The sequence below is a fragment of the Marmota flaviventris genome, chromosome 2 (assembly GCF_047511675.1).
Source record: "Marmota flaviventris isolate mMarFla1 chromosome 2, mMarFla1.hap1, whole genome shotgun sequence".
In the NCBI taxonomy this organism is placed as follows: Eukaryota; Metazoa; Chordata; class Mammalia; order Rodentia; family Sciuridae; genus Marmota; species Marmota flaviventris.
This window is the reverse complement of record NC_092499.1, coordinates 5,713,960-5,729,100: the sequence shown is the minus strand read 5'-3', so window position 1 is coordinate 5,729,100 and position 15,141 is coordinate 5,713,960. Positions and strand designations below refer to the sequence as shown.

The 15,141-nt window shown below is 39.3% G+C and overlaps 1 long non-coding RNA gene and 2 other non-coding genes across 8 annotated transcripts in view; all 3 read left to right on the top strand.

Annotated features, from left to right (window-relative positions):
- Positions 1 to 15,141, top strand: part of LOC139704654 (uncharacterized) — a 35,071-nt gene that overhangs the window by 1,762 nt on the left and 18,168 nt on the right. For all 6 annotated transcript variants that reach the window (XR_011706511.1, XR_011706513.1, XR_011706512.1 and 3 more), the window contains exons 2-5: positions 2,540 to 2,626; positions 6,849 to 6,939; positions 11,815 to 11,893; positions 14,947 to 15,023. This is a non-coding gene — a long non-coding RNA (uncharacterized lncRNA). The remainder of the gene's footprint in view (positions 1 to 2,539; positions 2,627 to 6,848; positions 6,940 to 11,814; positions 11,894 to 14,946; positions 15,024 to 15,141) is intronic.
- LOC114101656 (small nucleolar RNA SNORD113/SNORD114 family) lies at positions 9,213 to 9,283 on the top strand. The gene has a single exon (XR_003584373.1). It is a non-coding gene; the product is annotated as a small nucleolar RNA SNORD113/SNORD114 family (small nucleolar RNA).
- LOC114101658 (small nucleolar RNA SNORD113/SNORD114 family) lies at positions 12,528 to 12,603 on the top strand. Its single transcript, XR_003584375.1, has one exon. It is a non-coding gene; the product is annotated as a small nucleolar RNA SNORD113/SNORD114 family (small nucleolar RNA).

Sequence of the window (15,141 nt, the reverse complement as noted above, 5' to 3'; positions counted from 1 at the left end):
GCTCTTGTCTCTAAAAAGAGGAATTTTACATAGATAGGAAAGTGGAAGACACCAGTGTCGAGAATTGCAGGATAAGAATTTCTGTTAATCCAGTGACAATATAATTGATTATCTCTGTGGGTCAGGGGACACATTGGCAGATGTTAGTTGTATATGGAATTTTTGTCCTGTTTCTTTGGATTCCCAGCTATGAATTATAAAGGAAGGAAGGAATAAGTTTATGTCACAATCAGTTAAGAGAAGCAGATGATGGGTCAGTCAGGAGAATAAATTATGAAGCTCATATTAGGATCCTGGCATTCGCATGCTGCTCCTGTCCCTGTAGATGGCATCAAGTTAGGCTTCTGTGTGTTTAAGGCTCCCGTGTAGATTCATGTGAAAGGACAGTGATAGTGTCAGATTTTATATGACATTAAATTAAGCAGTAAACAAACAGTTACAGAGAGGGTCGAGTGATTTGCCAATTAACAATAAAATAGGACGTACCATTATGACCAATGTTCCATGGAACAAAATTAATATTCCTTCAATTGTGAACAGGTGGGATCAATTAAAAAAGATAGAGGAAGAAAACTGTAGCTTAATAATTCATTTGCCTTACCCCTAAGAGAAGGAGAATGTGAGGAAGGGCAGAAATATGGTTAGTGAGGTAAGACGAGAGGTTTCTGGATGTGTTTTGTTAAATATTTAACGTTTGGGCAGATTGAAGGAAGAGGGCCAGTCCATGCCCTGTTGATGAGAGGGTTGTGTAAGGGACACTGGTTCATCCTCATATGGTGGTTGTCCCCTGGGGCAAACTGTCCAGTGTGGTAGCAACTGGAGCAACCAGCGCAAAGACTGAGGTGGGTCATGTGATCTAGCTTTGTTGTGATAATTATTAGCCAATTAATGAATAAACCAATAACAAATCTGGAAATGAATATACAGCATTGCTCCCCAGTCTAAATCAGTGATCAGCACCCTAGGGTGTCTGAATCAAGGATTTCGATTGAACCCCATGACCCAAGGACCATTGTGCACACACACCTAATCCATCGTCCTGGTGGGACATGAGTTTGTAGTTCCCATGAGGGGGAAGGGCATCTTGGTTTGGGTTTTTTGTAGATCTTAGGTCTGCCCCCAGTGAGTCAGGACAATGGCGGTTACAGATTCATTAATCATGACAGTAGGTATTGGATATTAATCATTATTAAATTATCTCTGAGAAGTTGGGTGGCAGTGAGTCCGTGGGTCAAGGGTGCTGCCGTGTGGTTAGTAGCAAACATGGATATATGTGAGCTTCAGGTTCTTTCCTGCTTGGCGATAGCTAATTCTATTAAGACTTTTATCAGGGGCTTTGAGTGTAGTGCAGGTAGAACACTTGCCTAGTTGTACAGGCCCTGGGTTCCATCCCCAGCACTGAGAGAATCGTTTTTTTTTTTTTTTTAATGTATGTATTTTAGTTGTAATTGGACACAATACCTTTATTTATTTATTGACGTGTGGTGCTGGGGATTGAACCCAGTGCCTCACATGTGCTAGGTGAGCACTCTACCACTAAGCAGCCACAACTCCAGCCCCAAGAATCAGTTTTTTTTTAAGAGAAGGGAAAAAAGAAAAACATAATAAATCAGAACTTCCCAACTGATAGAAGATCAAGTCCTGACCAATAGTAAGAGGTGTTATAAGATAGGAGCAATGATCCGTCGAGGCCCGCTCAGTAAGTTTCTAGTGTATGTGTGGGTGTTGAGACCATAGGCAGGTGTTGGCATTATTTAGGGCTCTATCCCTGGGTATGCAGTTTCACAAACAGTGATGGCATTCTTATCGGTGAATGAAGGAAGGGAGTATTTAAAAGAGGGCAGACATGGACCATGGAAGACCACCTGTCATTTGAAAAGTTAATTGCAGAGCTGGGGATGCATCTCGGAGCACTTCCCTAGCATGTGTGAGGCTCTGGGTTCCATCTCTAGTACTGCAAGTAAGTAAATAAGTCATCGAATGAACTAAGGAATGAAAAGCTCAACGTTCCTCTTGTTCTGATCTACTGATGCCCATGTCAATAAAAGGAGCCTGAGATTCCGCCCAGGTTATTACCTGTAATAATACTGCAGACTGTTTTGGATTTTCTATGAAAATTTAAAAAGTTATTCTGTGGGTAAATAGAAAATAAATGAATAATTGAATGAAATCATAATGCAATCGGAGAAGATGTGGGAGGAAATGAGAAGGTAAACCGAGTTATGATCCAGGAGCACCCATGAGAGAAGACCCAGGTTCTTGCCTGTGTGTGGGGCATATCTAGACAGAATCGAAATGTGCATAGTTGTGACTTGCCTACAGGGGTGTTTAGAATTAGCAGTTTTTATTGTAACACATAAATTACTAATTGAAGTCAATAAATAAAGTGGGGGACATTTTGGGCTAGTAATGGGAATGTGATGAAAACTTGGGAAAACTTGGGTACTTAACACGTTGGGTACAGCAGGATTAAAGTCCCACAAACAAAACCTAAATCTGCAGTGCTTGAATTTTCTAACAACTGCTTTTCACTCCACAGATCCAAGATACCAAATCTGATTTATTTATTATCCATTGTTGAAAACTGTGGCTGTTGTTTCTGTGGCTGAGGAGCAAAGGGACTCAGGTACGTACCAGTGTCTGTGCTCCGGGTCTGCAGGGGCGAGTCATACTATCTGGGAGCTGCCAGCAAGGGAACTGGTGGCTGCTGCAACCAGACAGCATCACAGCTCTCGACCTGAGGGGAGGTCAGAGTTCTCACCACAGAACAACAACTGCTCCAGGTAACGCACACATTAATTAGCCAGAGTTCGTCACCCCGCCTCTCGTATACTTGAAAACATCCAGTAGTGCACATGCCTTTATCTTTCAATTAAAGAATAAAGTAAAACAAAAATAATCCAAGAACACCACACTGGGAATGTGCTAGGAATGTGCATTGAACCATGGATCAGGCCATTTCCCATAACTGGAGTCCACTGGGGACAAAGAAGAGGGTGTCACACTCATTTCCACAGGTGCTCAAAATCCCACTCTATTTTTGTCTCATGTTTTAAGAAAATATATCTGCAATTAAAGATCTGGGTTTGAGGGGCAGGGTGCACAGTGCTGTCCTTGCTGTAGCAGTGAAGGTGGCCACTGGGTTGGTCACTGTACTGTCTTCAGTTATGACGAAGTTGAATGATTGACAGGCAGACAGCAGTGAAGCGCAGGGGCTGGTGGGAAGCCGTGGATTGAACTGCACGTGCAGCACTGCGGTCCGCCTGAGAGCAGATCTCGCCTCTCAGCTCTGTGGGAAGTGGGTCCACAAGCAGCTTTCTGCAGTAGGCAAAGATCTGTCGTTGCATTTTTGTGACTCCTGGATATTAATATTTTTAATTGCTGAAGCCAGGAGTAAAATACAAGATAATATGTAAACAATACTGTATGAATAAGTAAATGAAGAAAAGGTGCTGAGCTTGGATCCGTGATAAGTTCTAGGGAAGACAAATCAAGAATTTTGATTAAACTTGAAAGTGAAGGCCATTAGAACCCAGGTGTTTCCTGTGGGGGTGTGGAGACCCCAGTCATGAGTGGCCTGGGCTCCGGTGGGTCCTGGGTGAGTACGTGAATTCACGAGTAAATGAGTGTGTAGGTAAGGATAAAGATTGCTAGGTGTGGGTCATTTATGAGGGTGTGTCCTGAAAGAAGTTTTATTAGGAATGAGTTTGTCTAATACTGAGTTCCCATGTAACACAGGTTGAAACCGTTGACTCCTTAGTGCACTCAGGAACTCCAGACACAAATAGACAGACACGGGGGCATCTACATGTTCACGCCGACATTCTGGATTTGTAGGAGTTTGCTACTTGTTGGTTTTATTAAGAAGAAAGAGAAAGCATTTCCATAGACGAAAAAAAATTACAAGACAAGAGATTTAAGTAATAGCTATAGTTTCAAGTTCTTTGTGATTAAAAGAGACCAAGCGGGGGCCAGTTGTAGAGAACATATTATATGACAACAATCATGACTAATTCATGTTCACTGAAGTTTATGAAAAACCACAACAAAAATTGACAAGAGGTATATAGTCAAGTATTCCTGTGGTCAATGAGCAGGTGGGCAGTTGTTCACATTTATGGTGTTCAAGGGTAAGGTCTGGGCTGGGTGTGGTGGAGCGTGCCTTGGCTACCTGGGAGGCTGAGGTGGAAGGATCACAAGGTAGAGGCCAGTCTCTGTAACTTAGTGAGATCCCATGTCCAAAAAGGGGTGGGGGTGTAGCTCAGTGAAAGCCTGTGCTCCCCCACCATGTGCCAGGCACTGGGCTAGAGCCCAAGTACTGGAAAAAGAAAGGTATAGAGTGCACAGGTCCTTAGGCACCAAGATAACGTAGAACATTAAGGAAGGTGCTCATCCGGTGATTACCTAAGAGAAGGCCGACTGGGCAACACGTGGCAGATGAGGAGGGCTGAGCTACTGTCTCCTCTAATTTGTAGGGGGCTTACTATATTTTTTAAAAATTTGAGAAAGGGCCAAACACGAGCCAATATTGAGAATGGGATATATAGTTAGAGTTATGATTAATCCAGATATATTCACTGAGTTTTATTTTTTAAAAAGTCCAGAGAGGGTTTACTTGGTCACATCTGTGGGTCGTGAGCATGTGGGTAGATAGTTCAACTTGTTGTCTCTTGTGTTGACTTTAACTGCTCCTAAGAGAACAAAGGAAATGTGTTCATATCTTGATCAGTTACACAAAAGAAGGGTCAAAATACCAAAGACCATGCTTATTACTGTTACACCCCAATGACTGACCAGATTAATAAATAGCACTTGAGGTTCCCACCAGCCCTTTGGGTAAAGTGCAGGAAAATGCATAATTAATTTGTTCCATGCATAATTATAGACACGGATAAATACATGAACCACTAGCCATGGAAATCAGAAAAACCTGTTCATCATTTGTGAGGCCATGCCATGAAATAAAGATTTACATTTATCCAATTTGGTACAAGTGAGGTCCATTAAAATCAATAAATTTAGTTCTCAAATTTATGGGTAGAGAGTGTGGAGACAGATGTTTATGATAGATAGGACTCTTATTCACATGGTGATATTTTATTATTCTGTTTAAAAATAAAAACTAAGTAAATCAATAGCTAAAAAGTACCCTTCAGGGAAATGATGAAATTATGAGATGACACGTTCGACTAATACTGCAAGATAAACTTCATTAAACTACCTGAGTGTAGGTTTTTTCTTTTGAAAGTTTATGTCTTACTTCACCAAATGAACATCCCCCAGTTGATTTAGTGATGCTCTCATGCTAAAGGTCTTGGTTCTCACCTCTCTAGTGAGGAAGAGAAGAGATTTATGTCAGTAATAGCTATAGTTTCATGTTCTTTGCTTGGGCGGTTGGTTTATCGTTATTGTCTGCATTTTTCAAAGTAATAAATGAATGTATTCATAAATAAGACTAACTAACATCAGCTGTGACCCCTGATGAGTTTGTGCTTAGATTTGGGATCGAGGGTTAACCGTATCCAATAAAAATGATGCCGGATGTTACATTACATTCATTGCTTCCTACTCTGTTTTATTTTTGCTTTGTGATTCACTGAAGTACTCCCCACTGGTAAAGGTTCTGACGATTAATTCCTTGAATGAGAAGCACAAAGGAAGATGGGCAATATTGTCAGTGTTCCTTATGGAGTGAGATGATGGTTCCGTGGCTATTGGTTGCATTATCTTGAAATAAAAAGGTGTGGCTGGTATGGAGCTGCTAGAATGTCAGTTTATGTGTGCAAAACATGACGTCGTCTATTAGCTCCATGGGAAATAGGCACTTAAACAGTTATAAGTAGCATTCAAGGGATGTTGATTTTTGGACTTCCGATTTATGAGAATTTATCCTGTTTTTAGTGGATCATTGGATTAAAGAATAAGGAACGTATAAACAAAGGAAGAAGATTTTTACAGCAAGCCTTGAGCAATAGGTGTTCTGAGATGTGTAAATCAAGATTTCGATTGAATTCTGTAACTTAGAGGTCTCTTGGGAAATCTCTTTCTCTTGTGTGGTGGGGAGAGTATACAAAAGTTAGAATAGTCAAAGTCCTGGGTAAAGTGTAGGGAAATGCATGATTGTTTCATTCCATGCATAATTATAGACACAGATAAATACATGAGCCACTAGCCATGGAAATCAGAAAAACCTGTTGTTATTTGTGAGGCCAACCCATGAAATAAAGATTTACATTTATCCAGTTCTTCAGGTTTGTGAATTGTATAGATCAAGATGTGTAAGTGCACAGTGCTGCTTTGCAAGTCTGCAGCAAACAAGCTATTATTCACCGTTATCATTTTCTGAAGCAATGAGTCTCATGAATGGATCAAGTCATTCTTAGTGTTTTCCCCAGAGGGCATGACTTACTCCATGGGAGTCCTTGTTGTTTTGTGGTTTGGTGCTGGGTAGCTGGTTGTTGGCTTTATTTGGAAAAGAAGCAAATCATTCATGTTAGAAATGATTGTTGGAGTAATTGCCTAATTGAAAGAAGGCCAAGAGTGGACTATAGTTGTGCATGTGATAGTTAATATTATTAATCTAATTCTGTCCACTGCCCACTATTTAAAAAGAAAAGGACCCAGTTGATGATATCTGTGAGCAATGAGATTATGGACAGATTCCGGTAATGTTAGTTGATGACATTATCTTACCTTGATTTTTATTCATTTTGTTGCATTATTAAAAGTGAAAGAATGAATGAGTTTATATCTTATTCCATTACTTAAAGTAAGGCATATGGTGAACTGGTGAGGAGCAGGGGTCTTGAAACAAAGTTATGATTAATACTTTTTTTTTTTTTGCATAGGAAGAAAAAAGAAATCTAGACTTATCCTACTTTGGAAAAAATGCCAAAAATCAGCAGTTGCATGAAGTGGTATTTCAATCCTGAACTACTGGTGGGTTTTATTCTTTCTTCTTTAAAAATTGAATAGAAGCAAATTATTATTTGAATAAAAAAATCATGAGTGAGTCAGTTAATGCATAAATTAGGGTAAATCCCGGATCAATGCTTCAAAGATACATTCTTAGCAACACACAAAAGATTAAAGAGGTTAGGGTCTTTATGTGGTTAGGGAGTATATAGGTGGATAATCGTGATAGTTTTATTTATTCTCTTGTGTTGGGTGGTAGATTTAAGTGTTTATTATATTAAAAATTAAACAGTAAATAAGCCAGTACATAAAATGTAGCACTATTCTTAAGTCAGTAATGAGAATGTGATAGGAACCAAGGCTCATGATCCATCTAATCCCTCACGACTCTAGTCTATTAAAAGGAGTTAAGTCTACCCTGTTCCATTTTTTATAAAATGTGCATTTTACTTTACAGAATAAGAAAACCATAGCTGATTTAATTATTCAGCAATAATAGAGACATTGGCTTTTTCTCTGTGGGTAAGGAGCTTAGAGACCATTACAGAGAGAACAGTCAAATTTTATGTGCTGGGTTTACGTGGTTCTTTTATCTCTAAATTATATCAAATAAGTGAATAAATGACTAAGTACATAGATAAAACTGTGTCGTGCATGAACCAATAGTGAAAACAAAACAAAGTTTGTGATGAATCCAATTTAGCACAACTTAGGGGGCTTTTATGCATTCTTAGAAGTTTTGAATATTAAAATTCAGTTTGTACCATCATTGATTTAATATTTCTTCAATCATAAATATTGAGACCATGAATTTGTTCAAGTGGGTAAAGACAAGAAGAGGGGATATGGTGTGAGTTGAGATGGGGGTTCATGTATGTTCCTGGGCTAGTTTGAGCATCTGTCACCTGAAAGTCCAAAATCTGGAAGGCTCTTGATTCTGAAACTTTTTGAGCACAGCTGACCTCCTGTGATGGGTTGCAGTCAAAATGCAGACACACTAAAAATACTATTTAAAATTATTTTCAAGCCTTGCATATAGGATGTGTATGGAATATAAAGGAATTTCATGGTTAGACTGGGGTCCTATCCCTAGAATGTCTCATTACATATATGCAGATATTCCAAAACCAGAAAAAATCCAAAATCTTGAAACATTTCTGGTCCCAAGCATTTGTGGACAAGGGACACCCTACCTGTGTTGTGTTAGCTATCTGTTGCCATATAATGAATCACCCCGTGGCTTAATGGCTTAAAACATCAAAAATATCAATAAACTTTGATCTTTCGCTCAGTTTCTGTATAACAAGAATCCAGGAGAGGCTTACTGGGCAGTTGTGGCTTGTGGTCTCTTGTGAGGTTGCAGGTGAGACGTTAGGTGGAGTCACCTCTGCTGGGGACCTGATAGTGCTGTGGGGTCAGCTTCCTGGCTCACACACATGGCTGCTTGTTGATGGGAGCCACATTCCCTCCTGCAGGGAGCTTTCCTTAGGACTCCCCTGAGCAGCCAGCCCAAGACAGAAAGGTGGAACCCTCCCTCAGAAGGTAGAGCCATCAGTCCTGCAGTGTCCTGTTTGTCAGAAAAGGCAATCAAAGATGCAGGTGGAGGATCTGACACGAGACTCTGTTCACCCCGGGGTCCCTGGTGCCATCTTGGAGGTTGCCTACTACATGTGCTATCTTTTTGGGGGGTACAAAGGGATGCTCGACCACTGAGCCACATCTCCAGTCCTGTTTTTTTTTTTTTTTTTTGTATTTTATTTAGAGACAGGGTCCAACTGAGTTGTTTAGTGCCTCACTTTTTGCTGAGGCTGGCTTTGAACTTGTGATCCTCCTATCTCAGCCTCCTGACCCGCTGGGATTACAGGTGTGTGCCACTGTGCCTGGCAGTCATGTACTGTTTTTACCATGGAGACAGGTTACATAAAAGGAGGGCGAGCACAGACGAAGTATAGATGCAGGGTGACACAAAGCAAGGAAGTCGAGTGTCGGTTAACCCAGTAGAAGTATCTTGGTAATATTTAAGGATCTTGTTCAGAGGTTTATATTTCATGGATGTTGACTTTTTCAAAATTTTTTTTAGTTATAAATTCTTCTTAGTTATGTAGGACAGTAGAATCCTTTTTGACAAAATTGTACAAGCATGGGAAAAATCGTATTCTGATTAGGACCCCCTGCTTGTGGGTGGGCACGATGGTGGGGTCCACCTAGGCATTTTCAGGGGTGTCGACTTTGTTAGCATTGACGACTAACGAGTGAAGGGCACAGGGATGGCCGAGTGAGGAAAGGTGTGCGGAGCCTGGACAATGATGAGTATTCTGGGGTGTCTGAATCAATGATTTTGATTAAACCCTGTAACTCTGAGGTCCATTATGAGAGCTGCCTTTACTAATCCCTATGTGATAAATTATCTCACAGCAGAAGGTAGGGACATTCAGGATTTTGTTCTCAGGCTACCAAGATTCATGGGTCTGGATGTTATTACTGTAAGTACATTAATGAAAGAATAACAAGGAAAATATGTAAATGAGGAAAGACAAAGGATAACCATACACAGCTTTATTATGAGACTGCGTCATATATTTATTATTATTTTACATTTGAAGTGGTCAGTTCCAACACAAATTGATTAATTCTCATGCCTGTTTGGGTAAGGAGCAGCTAGAGATTAAATACTGAGAAATTAATGTTATTGTCTTACATTATGTAGGTTGTTGGTTGCTTGTTGAAAATAAGATCTACTTGGTTATATCTGGGAATAATAAACACATGGACAGCTGTTAATGCCATTCAGATTTCTTCCTTCCTTGTTTTTATTAATTTTTTGGCTGGGGATTGAAGCCCAGGACCTCATGCATGCTAAGTACCAGCACTCAGTTCCACCCCAGACCCACTTCAGACTTCTCCTGCCCTTTAATTCCATGCTCACAGATGCTGATGAGATTGTGAGTGAATTTATAAATATCTTCATCTTTCGGCCAATTATTTTGGAGAGGGTAAAGCAGTGCTTTCTAACCTTAGCAGTATTGATATTTTGATCTGGATTTTTTTGTATGTGTGGTGTTGTTTAGTAACTCTTGGCTTTAGGATGTTAGTTTTCCCCCATCTTAATCTATACATTCAATGCAATCCCAATAAAAATCCCAGAAAATTGTTTCTGGGGATGTTAACTCATTCTAATTTTTTCATAGACAACAGACTCACAATTATCAACACAACATTGGAAGCTCAGTAGTGTTCCACTGGGTGCATGGACCATATTTCCCTTACCCATTCATCCATTGATGGACATTAGGTGGATTACATATATTGTCTATTGGGAATAGTGCTGCCAAGAATACGGAATTTTGTTAACAACCCCAAAATGATCTTGACCATCATTTTGTTGACTAAAGAGAAGATAGACAGAGGTTAGTATTTTCAGGATTCATTTTTAGTGTGTTTGCATTTGTATATTGATATATTATTATAGTCAAATAAATAAAATTTTATAAAATAAGATAAAACACAGATCAATGAGAATTAGGTTTTATGAGAAGAAGGAAAATACCTAGCTTGCTGCCATTTTCTTAAAAAAATTTTTTAGATGTAGATGGACACATACCTTTATTTTATGTATTTATTTGGTGCTGAGGATCGAACCCAGAGCCTCCCTTGTGTTAAGCAAGTACTCTTCCGCTGAGCCACAACCCAAGCCCTACTGCTATCTTTTTTTTTTAATTTTTTTTTTTTTGAGAGAGAGAGAGATTTTTAATATATATTTATTTATTTTAGTTTTCGGTGGACACAACATCTTTATTTTATTTGTATGTGGTGCTGAGGATCGAACCCAGTGCCCCGTGCACGCCAGGCGAGCGCGTTACCGCTTGAGCCACATCCCCAGCCCGCTATTGCCATTTTTGAAAAACAAAATATTTATTTTTTTAGTTGTACATTACCTATATTTCACCTATTTATTTTTATGTGGTTCTGAGGAACAAACTCAGGGTCTTGCATATGGGAGGCAGGCACTCTACCATAAGCAACCACCCTTTTTGCCACTTTTACAGAGGACTTTTTATTTTTATTTTTTTAATACCAGGGATTGAATTCAGGGGCACTAGACCACTGAGCGACATCCCCAGCCCTTTTATTGTATTTTACTTAGAGACAGGGTCTCACTGAGTTGCTTAGTGCCTCAACATTGCTAAGACTGGCTTTGAACTTGAGATCCTCCTGCCTCAGCCTCCCAAGTCACTGGGATTACAGGTGTGCATCATGGCACCTGGCCTACTGCCATTTTTTATAAGGTACATGTAGATCATTGCACAGAGACTTTTTTCAGTTGTGAATTACTGGCTCAGTTACAATTTTGGTTATTCTTTAGATCATAAACAGCGAATCATCCATGAGTAATCATCATTCCACTTTCGGTGGCCTATGCATAATTCTATCTTACAACATCTTAATTTATTGACTCATCTAATTACAGGTGGCACACACCTGTAATCCCAGCAGCTTGGGAGGCTGAGACAGAAGGATCACAAGTTAAAAGCAATGGCGAGGCACTAAGCAACTCAGAACCTGTCTCTAGATAAAATACAAAATAGGGCTGGGGATGTCAGTCAGTGGTTGAGTGTCCCTGAGTTCAATTCCCAGTACCGAAAAAAGAAAGAAAGAAGTAGGTGAATATTTACCCCACGAGGCAGTGCTTACCTGTGTGAGTTGGGTATTTACACAACAGGTGTTGGTCATAGGGGTAGATCTTGTTTTTGGGTGACAGATGCAACAGTGGTGATAACATTATTTCAAAGCAAAAATAAAATACTGAATTAATTATAAAGGACCACTGTTCACTACTATGTAGTTCCACATAACACCTTGCAGCATCTAAGTCAGGCTAAGTCTATGTTTCTCCCACAGGGACCATTGGAGAGTGGCTTATTCCCGAGAAACAAAGCCTGGGTGGTTGGCTCTGTGGGTAACGAACATAGAGAACAATGTAAGTGAGACCCCACCCTCCTGTCCTTGCCTGTGCTGCTTTTTAACTGTGTGTAGTGGTTGTGCAAAGGAACCCATGTGCACAAGAGAAAGAAACATCACCAAGAACGGACCGGTGATGGGAATATGTCCTGAACCAAAAAATAGGTTTAATCTAATTTGATGCAATGAAGGTGACTTTATTTTCATTTTTAATCTTGGAGGTGACTTTTAAAAGGTAGTAGTTGTTTCGGTTATTTTCAGAGCTGTTTAGCTTTGTAGCTTGCTTTCCACCACACATGATTGGAACATTTCCCTGTCTGTGTGGTCCTGACTGAGGTGTCTGCCCATGGCAACTGGGGAGATGGGGAAGACGTTGCGAGTAGAGCAAGATGGTGGTTTCATGGCTTTTCATTAAACCACCTTTGAAAGTGGGCAAACTGAGTCCAAGAAGGTCACGGAGGACCTGTGGCCCCTGCAGATCTTGGTGTGCAGCACAGACGCCAGTAGGTCACACATGTTCCCTGAGGTCCAATGTTAAAGGGCTCTTGTCTATGAGGAGAGGGTGGCTCCCATGGAGGTCCTGTTGCTAAAACATTGTGATTGTATTGTTGTTAATTAATTAATTAATCAATAAACAAAGGAAGAAAATGTGCTGGACCCGTGATGAGTACCATGGGGTATCTGAAACAGGATATTTTGATTAAACCCATATGTATCTCTGAGGTCCACAGAGAGAGACATAATCATTCCTCCTTTGGACGTGAGTTAAGGTAAGGTAATGTTTCCTTGGTTTGGGGGATATATTCCCCCCACACTTTTTTTAGTACAGTGCTAGTTAGATCAAGCCCAGCAACTGCTCCACCACTGAGCTACACCCTCAGTCCAGATTTTACTTTTCGTTTAAATTATAAAGTCAGCCTATTAATTTTAAAAAGTCTGAAAAAAGAAGGCAAATGATGCAATTATTATGAAGGAATGTCATGCCACATGGATTATTAAAACGTGTCTGAGTCTCCCAAAAGATTTATAGTCAAGGCTCTTGCCGTTTTGGTGAAGGTACAGGTGGTCATTTGTATACAGAAGCTTGTGATCAGTTGTGGTGATGGTTACTGATTGATTGTTTTGTTAAGGAAACAAAGTGCATATTCATATAAATTGTTGGTAAATAACCACATAATTGTCAGGCAAACAGGGTCAATGAGCCAACCATTCATCTTTTCACTTTTACTAAGTTTTATTAAAACAACGTAAAACCAAATGGATCTGTTATCCTGAGTTCAATGTCTGTGGACATGTAAATACTATTTTGTGTCATGGCCCGGTGCTGTGACATTACAGATTATAGTGTCTTGATATTTGAAAAGCAAGGCATGATTTTTTTCTTAATTTTCAGTTATACATGACAGCAGAATTTATTTTGATATGACTATACAAGCATGGGATCTATCTTATTCTAGTTAGGATCCCATTCTTATGAATATACATGATTTTATGACTTTATTTATTTTTTTTAAGTCAGCAAACTGGACCAATTAGGAACAAGTCATGAGGATTCCGATCCCTGTTTTTTTTTTTTTTTTTTTCCATGACATTAAACAGGGGCTCTTGTATTTTTTAGAAAGATGTACATGGAGTTTTAATCTGGTTCTTTAAAGCATGAGGACATTTTTAAAAGTAGGCTTTCTTTCCCCACTGTAGAACGCAAACCACAGTGGAGATGTTATTGCTCTATAATCAGTAACCATCATTGTTACTTCTCAACAAGGAGCATAAAGACCCAAGTGAGGAAGCCTCAGAATGGCTGTTCAGGGCACAGATGGCCTTCCTCCTTCAAGGGAACCCACTAAATTATTTCAGTAAAATAATTGTTGATTGGAATGTGTCATGAACCAAAAATTACAAGTAATTTAACTCATCCCCACTGAGGACCAAGACTGAAGAGATGGAGGGCACTTCACGTATTTAACTTTGTACTTTATGTCTCTTCCAACCGTGACCTAGTGTAGTCCCTTATTTACAAACGTTGCTAACTCCTTGTGGCAGGAGTGCTTTGAAAGGTAATTTTGAAGGGCATGTACTTTGTTATTAGGTCCATGGCTGCTGGTTTCACCAGCCAATCAGAAGTTAGGATTGACATGAAGCATGTTGTGCTGATTGTTCCGTATGTTGGACCAGGGGCTCACTGTGATAAGATGTCTTATCTCTTTGCTCTCAGTGAAGGGGAACAGTGAACAGATTTTGGTTTCATTAAACTCACTTGTTCTTGGTCTTCTTGTCATTATGGGGTTCTGAATGTATAATTATTATTCATGAATCAGAGAATGATTGAACTGGTTCAAGGAGGGATAAATGCTTGAAGAGATGGAACGCCAATGGATCAATGGTGATGTCCACATCAACCTTCTGATGAAGCCCTCTGTGTTAACTCGGGTTTGTTACAGAATAAGAAGCAGCTAATATGTTCTGTAGAAATTACCTAAGAGCAGAAGTTAGGAAAATTCAATAAACTTGGCCCTGGGATTTTGTGGTTTGAAGATATGGAATGTATTATACCAAGCAAATCAATACCTTCGTGAGTTGAGAAATATACATGAAAGATTTACAGACCTATTCACAGAGCAATTAGTAGAGGACAATAAAACAAATATTATTAGCATTATTACTTGCCATAAAGAAGGGCAATTATTAATCTGAAGTAAAATGAACAGACGGAGTCTATAATGCTTTATTTTAATGTGGAGCATAATACTGATAGTTATAAGACTTTTTTTTTCAATTTGCTTCTTTTTTTTTTAATTAAGAAAAGGGAAAGTGTTTGTATCAACCAGTAATCCTCTGAATACCCATCTACTTACTAGATGTTTATCTAGGCAGGTATTTGTAATTGTTCTAGATCTTTTTTGGGGGATGGGTGGTGTACTCAATAGTATTTATCACATTATTTAAAATTAAAAGTTCAATACTGACTAATGAAAAATTGCATTTTGAGTCAAAGTTTATTGCTACCTAGTTCTGCTTGAATAATCCATTAAAAATAAATCTAAATCTATTCTAAATCTTTTTCCTCCCCAGAGTGAACACCAGGCAGCTGATTTAATCATTTAATCAAGAATTATTGTCCTGAATGAGGAGCAGAGATGCTGATAAAGGTAAGCCCCTTGGTTTATAATCTCTGCTTGGCTCATTTTTTTTCATGGTTATTAGCTAAAGAATTTCAAAGTAATAAATGTCTTCATACATAAAATAAGTAAAACTCTCCAAATATGG